The 7,270-nt window shown below is 38.0% G+C and overlaps 1 long non-coding RNA gene across 1 annotated transcript; it reads left to right on the forward strand.

The window, feature by feature from the left end:
• The first annotated feature begins 1,011 nt into the window (after positions 1-1,011).
• LOC126213451 (uncharacterized) lies at positions 1,012-6,729 on the forward strand. Its single transcript, XR_007541174.1, has 5 exons — positions 1,012-1,268; positions 1,670-1,790; positions 2,386-3,181; positions 3,275-3,959; positions 4,074-6,729. It is a non-coding gene; the product is annotated as an uncharacterized LOC126213451 (long non-coding RNA).
• Positions 6,730-7,270: the final 541 nt, after the last annotated feature.

The raw sequence follows: 7,270 nt of genomic DNA on the forward strand, positions 1-7,270 counted from the left end.
GCAAACGCCACTCTAGAAGTTCTCTAATCTTTTAAGTGGGAGTTGTTTCCTCATCCGCCGTTCAGTCCCGACCTGGCACCGAGCGACTTCCACTTATTCCCAGCAATGAAGAAATGGTTGGCTATGCAGCGTTTTGATGACCACGCACAGCTTCGAGGAGAGGTGACCACGTGGTTGAAAGCGCAGGCGGCCGAATTTTAGGACGAAGGAATTTCCAAGCTCGTCCATCGCTACGATAAGTGCCTTAATTTAAATGGCTACTATATGTAAAAGTAGTAATTAAGTGTGGCTTTCATCTGTATATAATAAAAAAAAATTTCCAATACCTTATTAATTTTTGATTCCAAAACGTAATGTACTTTGTGGATAGCCCTCCTACTTACTGTTAAATCTTACGCGACGAGTACACAACAACGAAAATTGACAAAACGTAGGGTCTAACAAATACTGGAATCGGTTACTGGAACTGCCCTACATAGGTTAATTCCAGTTACTGACTCCAACAATTCCACAGTTCCCTACTTAGATCGCTGTAACAAGAGTGTGCACTGAAGTGTTATAGGAAACGGTACTACTATCTTCATTACTACGAAATGGCTTTTCGTAGTGTTTCTGAGATAGGGTTGCCAGGTTGTACGTCTTTCGCGTAATCTTACGATTTTCACTGTTAATTTCGCCTTACGTTTTTAATTTCCCCGTACAGCACTTTCTTCCTTTTTTTTAATATTTGTCCCTAAACTATCGCAGAACCCGACACAGTTCTTCCCATTAATATACATATTACAAAAATTCACATTAGGTTGGTTATATTTGTTATTATTACCGTCCAGATATAGATTTTGGGCTGGTCTACTTTTAAATTGGTAGTACTTCTGACGAGGCATTATACGTAGCTATTTCAACTGGCACCGAAATCTCATTGGTTGGCGGTAAGAGCCAATGAGACGTAGCTGCTTGTAGGTAGATCTTTGAACGCTTCGTATGATTTTCGCGGGACCCATCTTGGTGTGTGTGTGTGTGTGTGTGTTAATTAATTCATCGTCGCATGTTACACTATGGACAATGTTGAAAGGACTCGTGGTGTGGCAGGCTTGTGTGACGTGTGTGGAACAAATTTTAATACAAGAAAAAGCTTGTACCGACATATGAGGGTGAAGCATCGCAAGAATATTTATGTACATCCTAGGAAAGAAATATGCAATATTTGCGACAAGTTGGTAACAGACGTAAACAAACACTTGAAGAGACTCAATTTCGCGTCTGGAAAGGTAGGAGGCAAGTTGGTTACCTCTCTGTCACCATATGAATGAATGCTGCGTGAATCTTAATGTAACACAACTGCAAGCAGATGGCTGGTTCATAGTCAAGCGTGCTATATTGGCGGAAATATGGAGATATCACCAGTGTGATATCGGGGGTGCGGTCTTTCCTCTAAATTTCTAAAGTACTTTCATGAAGCACAAATAACTTATTTTAGATAGTTAAGTAACGCAGGCCCTAGTTTCTCACCGCGGCTTCACTGTGTTATTCCACATCCCTGAAGATTCTCCTTCATAATTGGCAGTATGAAACATGATGGATGAATAAGTGCATTAATTGTGCTTACACGTTCTTTTCCCGTTGCAGTACGCTATTAAGATATTAAGCAAAAACCTGTGTTTTTTTTTAGATGGCATGTACCGAGTGCAATACATGTAGATGCCCTCGGAGGCAAGAACTGATACACCATTTGGAGTGTGTTCACCAACAGAGAATGGAGTGCAAAGAAATGACATTTAATTCTGTGGAAGGTGAGGAAACAAAAGCATAGTTTATTATTTCTATTTGCCAGATAACTGATGTTGTACATTGTTTGTACATGCAGTACTTTCCAGTGAGTTAATGATATGATTTAGTTATTATTAGTGTTCATGTTGGGTATCATTTATGTAAATATAGGTAAGAAAGTATCATAGGGTAATCAATGATTGGCAATATATCTACAGTGTATAACTTAAACAACTCTAAACTGTCGGACTTATTAAGGTGTTAATCTGGATTTGCCCCAGCATGCTACATGTTTCTAAATCTTGGTGGTGGTGGCAGGCTGATCTGTAGTGTAGCCCTAGGCTTAGTTTGGAATGTTGGTATAAAGCATTCTTACATTGATTGTATGTACATACCTCAACCATTTTCAGATTCTATGACACATGAGTAGGAGAGACTGTCTCCATTACCATTATTTCTCAGGCACCTTGCTTATAATAATTATTAGAGAGCTGCTAATATGTTTTGACCTTATTCAGTGTTATCTTGTGTATTTCAACTAAATTATTTCCTCAGAATAACACACAAATGCTGTACTTAAGTTTGTATTTCTTATGCATTGTAATTTTATTTTCATAGTTCTTTCTGTGGAAGGAACAGATGGAAGCTGAAGAGAAGGTTTCCTTCATAAGACCAAGGGGAAAACAGAAATGTGATTATTTTGTTTGCCACCGTTCTGGATATGCTGACAAAACAGCTTCAGGCAGAAGGTTAAGGGAACCTTCAATCAAAATTGGTGACACCTGCCCTGCCTGTTTGGTAGTCGAAAATGTGTCATCTAACATGGTTAATGTCAAGTTCTACAGGACACAGTCTCTCTGTGGGTAGCCTACATCTGACCACAGCTGACAGGGCAATGGTTGCTGAATTAATTGCACAAGGTGTTCCTGATACTACAATTTTGAAGAAAGTGAGAGAGAGCATTCAAGTTGGACTCTTCAGAAGAGTTCATCTTTTAAGCAAACAAGATATTAGAAATATTAGGAAAGAATACAAGCTGGACGATAGTAGTGCACACCAAGATGATGCAACCAGTGTTGATCTTTGGGTGAGACAACAAGAGTGCCTAGGGAAAGATTCCCCGGTGATTTATTACAAAGCCCAAGGCACTGAGGATAATGGAAACAAATTATCAGAAAGTGACTTTATGATAGCCCTTATGACTGAGTATCAGCAGAAAATGGCAAAAAAAGTTTTGATAGACAGCACACATGGCACTAATAGGTATAAATTTTATCTGACCACACTGTTGACCGTGGATGAATTTGGTGCTGGATGTCCAGTTTCTTATTGCCTCAGTACACATACTGACACAAGGTCCATGCGAGTTTTCTTTGAGCAGATTAAAAAATGTCTTGGAAACATCAAAACAAAGGTAAGAATACAGTTTCATTAGAGAATGTTTGATCCACTGCTTGCTGAAAATAACTATAGCATTAACATGTGTGTTTAATTTTTATTTTTATAGGTATTCATGTCTGATGACTGACAGCTACTACAGTGCCTGGAGTGTAGTTATGGGCCATAGTGAACATAGGTTGTTATGTACCTGGCACGTTGATCGGGCATGGAGACGGAATATATGTGCAAAAGTAAATGGGAATGCAATGCTGAAGAGTACTGTATACAAAGCTCTGAAAACTTTGCACTTACAGACAGATAGAGAGAAATTCTCAGAGCTGCTGGATGGCTTTCTTACTTGGAGTGCAGAGGAGGAAGGAACTGAGGAGTTTGGCAAGTACTTTAAAGATAGATATTCATGGAAGGCACATATGTGGACATACAGCTACAGAATTGGACTTGGCCTTAATACAAATATGTTCTTAGAAGCAAACCATAAAACTCTTAAATACTCATACTTACTGAAGAAAATAAATAACAGAGTAGATAAATGTATCCAAGCCCTATTGCACAGAACGAGGGACTCACTTTTTCAAAGATTAATAAGGCTTTGTAAGGGGACACAGAGAACTACACGCAGTGCTGAAATAAGTAAGAGTCACAGAAGAGGTTGTGGTATCAATAAGGAACTGATACACTGCGTTGAAGATGGCACATGGGATGTAAACACCCTTTCTGATCGGCCCCCATATACTGTCACCTATACAGAGAACTCTTGCACTGCATGCCCATTGTCCTGTCCTGAGTGCTAGGTATGTACACTTATTTTCAACAGTTAAATTCCTAGGTGTAACAACCATTTGTGCCAATTTAAGAGATGTTAATCCACATGTGCGTATAATGTATTAGTTTTCATTTCTTTTCAGATCTGTGTACACAGTTATGTGTGTTCTTGCACAGACAATTTGATCAAGGGTAACCTCTGTGAACACATTCATGCAGTGAAAATCAGCAAAGGAACTGTAAAGCTCCCTACGCAAGACAGGTTCTGCAGAGAGTCATCTGTGCAGGAGTTAACACAAATAATTGCTCAGCAGACTTCAGCTGCTGGCAGCACTGTTGACTACCGAGCTGCTTTGGAAGACAGGCTGACTATTGTGCAACAATTAGCAAGAAGTGCTAACAGCGAAACTGTTGGCTCTCTCCTTGCATCATTTGATAAATTAATTAAAGAAATGAGGGCAGGCATTGCATCGCAAAAAGAACTCGTTGGTCCGCATTTTCCAGTAACTTCAGCTCCACCAAATGAGACATGCAGGATTCAGAGACAGTTCCAATCAGTAAGGAAGACATGTGAAAAGAAGGAACATTCATTTGCAACACCATCCTGTGCAGAAATTGAGGCCATTATACACGACCTCTTGGGGAGTGGAAACAGTAGCTGAGACCATGTATATGCAAAAGACAAGTAAGGAAACCATCCAATAGCTCTGAGAATTTTTCTTTTTGTGCTTGTAAGTGCAAGGTTTTCAGCACAGTGAACACAGTATTCTTCAGCACTGAATTTCCATTTATGTTTTGTGCATGTCCTCTGTCTCCACTTCTGGCCAGCATGCGAGGCACACAACCTGTGGTCAGTATAACCCATAACTACATTCTCCTGGCATTGTAGTAGCTGTCACAATCACCAAACTGTATTAATAAAAGCTTTGTTGATGAGACTAACTGTCGTCTTGTGTTTCGTGTTTCTAGTAAACTTTTGTATCTGATCTAGGAAAAACCTGCATAGGCCAAGCTTAGTGTGTGTAGTGAGGCAGTAAATAACAGGGGATCTTGCACCAGATTCATCCACAGTCAACAGTGGTGTTACACAGCACACTTGCACTAATAGGTATAATTTATTCTCAAGATTGTAGCATTAGAACACCATATGCAACTAACTCGGGAACATTTGCTCCTTCAGCTGTAGGCTACCAACAGAGAGATTGTGCTTTGTACATGCTATATAGAACTTTACACTAACCATGTCATATTACATCCTGTGAGACTATGAAAGAGGCACCACAGCTGCGACCATATTCTAAATGGGATTGCTGTTTACCTTTGGACTGAGCTGCTCATTACATTACATTAAATTAATACTTATTTCATAGTTCATGAATACTACATTTCATAGTGGAATGTTTTTGTTACACAGGTTTTTTTTACAGTTGCTACTTCATATGCAAAATCATATCTAAAAATTCAAATGTTGTTTGGCTATCTAACAGACTTTTAATGCTATTAGGTAAATGAACAAAGATTTTTGTGGCAGTATAATTCACCCCTTTTCATCCCAAAGTCAGATATAACCCAGAATAGTGAAGATCATACTTTCTTTTACTATTATAGCTATGCACTTTGCTGTTATTTTTGAATTGGGATGAATTATTAACAACAAAAAAGTTCATAAGTGAATATTTGTTTTGTGAAGGTTCTGTGAATATCCTGAGTTCCATAAATAAAGGTCTGCAAGGTGATCTTAGATGGGCTGCGGGCATTATTCTGATTTGCACTTATGTGCAATGAATACTCTCTCTCTTAATGATGAATTACCCCAAAATGTGACAGCATATAAAAGCAGTGAATGAAAATAGGCATAGTAAGCTAATTTACTGGTACGCTTACCACCAAAATTTGCAATAAACCTAATAGCATAAGTTCGTAGCCTAAAAACGAGTTACTTCTGCAAGTTTGTGCCTGCTCCCCCCCCCCCCCCCTAAAAGATTTTGCTTTTCACCCCTTTCCTATTCAGATGCTGGCCATGCCTTGTAAAGTCCCACCTACCAATGCATCAACAGGAACCAAACCTATGCCTGACAAAGTAGTTGCCTGAAGCAGCTGATCTAGCTGCATATTGACCCTCCCGACAGAGCTGTTCAGTTGGGCCATCATACAGCATAAAAGCAGAAACCAAGTCAACATTAGTATGGTTCATTGCAGATGGTATTGGTACCTGTCATCTAATTTTTCCACAAGATCTGGCCCATGCCTCTTCCATGGCTGCTAATTAACAGGACTTTCCTCCTACATTCTACTATTTTTATTTATTTATTTATTTTTTGAAACAGTTGGTTTCCTGGTGAAAGTCTGTTGATATCTCCTCTGTCCAGATTTAATGTAAGGATTTCTGTTAACTATGTAATTTTATTATGAAATATAAAGAAGTTTCTTGACTGATCATTCTTGTTGTATTGGGATTAGCTGACAGTAAAGCTTTTGTTTTCATAATGAGTTACAGAGAAAGAATGATGATGTGTAGCATCTCATAAGATAAATCACTAATTAATTCTGTCACATAAGTAGAATAGTGTTTAACTTAAGGAATATAAATGTCACCTAAAAGCATTGTCATATCCTTTCTTTCCAGTTGAGATTCTTTCTCTTGTTGTATGTACAAAGATAAATTACCCACTATTTCCAAATGTTACACATCTTTTTATTGAATTGTACATATGTCCTTGTCTTGTTGTATATGTCTGTTCAAGGTTTTTCCTTTTGCTGGTGTCTGTCTATAAGAATGTGGGTTCATGTACAACATGATGGTTGTCATATATTTGTACTCTTTTTGATTTGTGGGAATGACTGGTGTAATGTTTCCCTCTGTTTCTTAAGAAATATTTTCTTATGTTTATGAATGATTTCAAGCATTTTTGTTAATTCTGTATGTAATGGAAATGTATCCTGAAGAGACTTAATAATTAAATAAAATATTTTTTATATCATTTAATGTATTTTATTGATCCTTGGATGATAAGATTGTTACCTTAGTGATAGCAGCATAGTTGCAGATCGGTGATGTGAACCAAGTAGACTATAATCTCAATGTTGGTATGAACTATTTTTGGTGCCAGTAAGTGAATTCTTTCAGAATTTAATTTAATACAGGTGCTAAGTGTTCAACTTCTACTCCTGTGTTTCAAACCTTAACTAACTGTGTCAATGTTTATTTCATTCATCTGCCACATGAACACAAAATGGAAGATAAACTGTTAAGAACTGAGCAACTGAAATGTAACGGAGTTTTGTTAAGTGTTGATTTACAGCTATTAAGAACTTTCTGGACAACATTTCTTGCACACAG

The sequence above is a fragment of the Schistocerca nitens genome, chromosome 11 (assembly GCF_023898315.1).
Source record: "Schistocerca nitens isolate TAMUIC-IGC-003100 chromosome 11, iqSchNite1.1, whole genome shotgun sequence".
Taxonomy (NCBI): Eukaryota; Metazoa; Arthropoda; class Insecta; order Orthoptera; family Acrididae; genus Schistocerca; species Schistocerca nitens.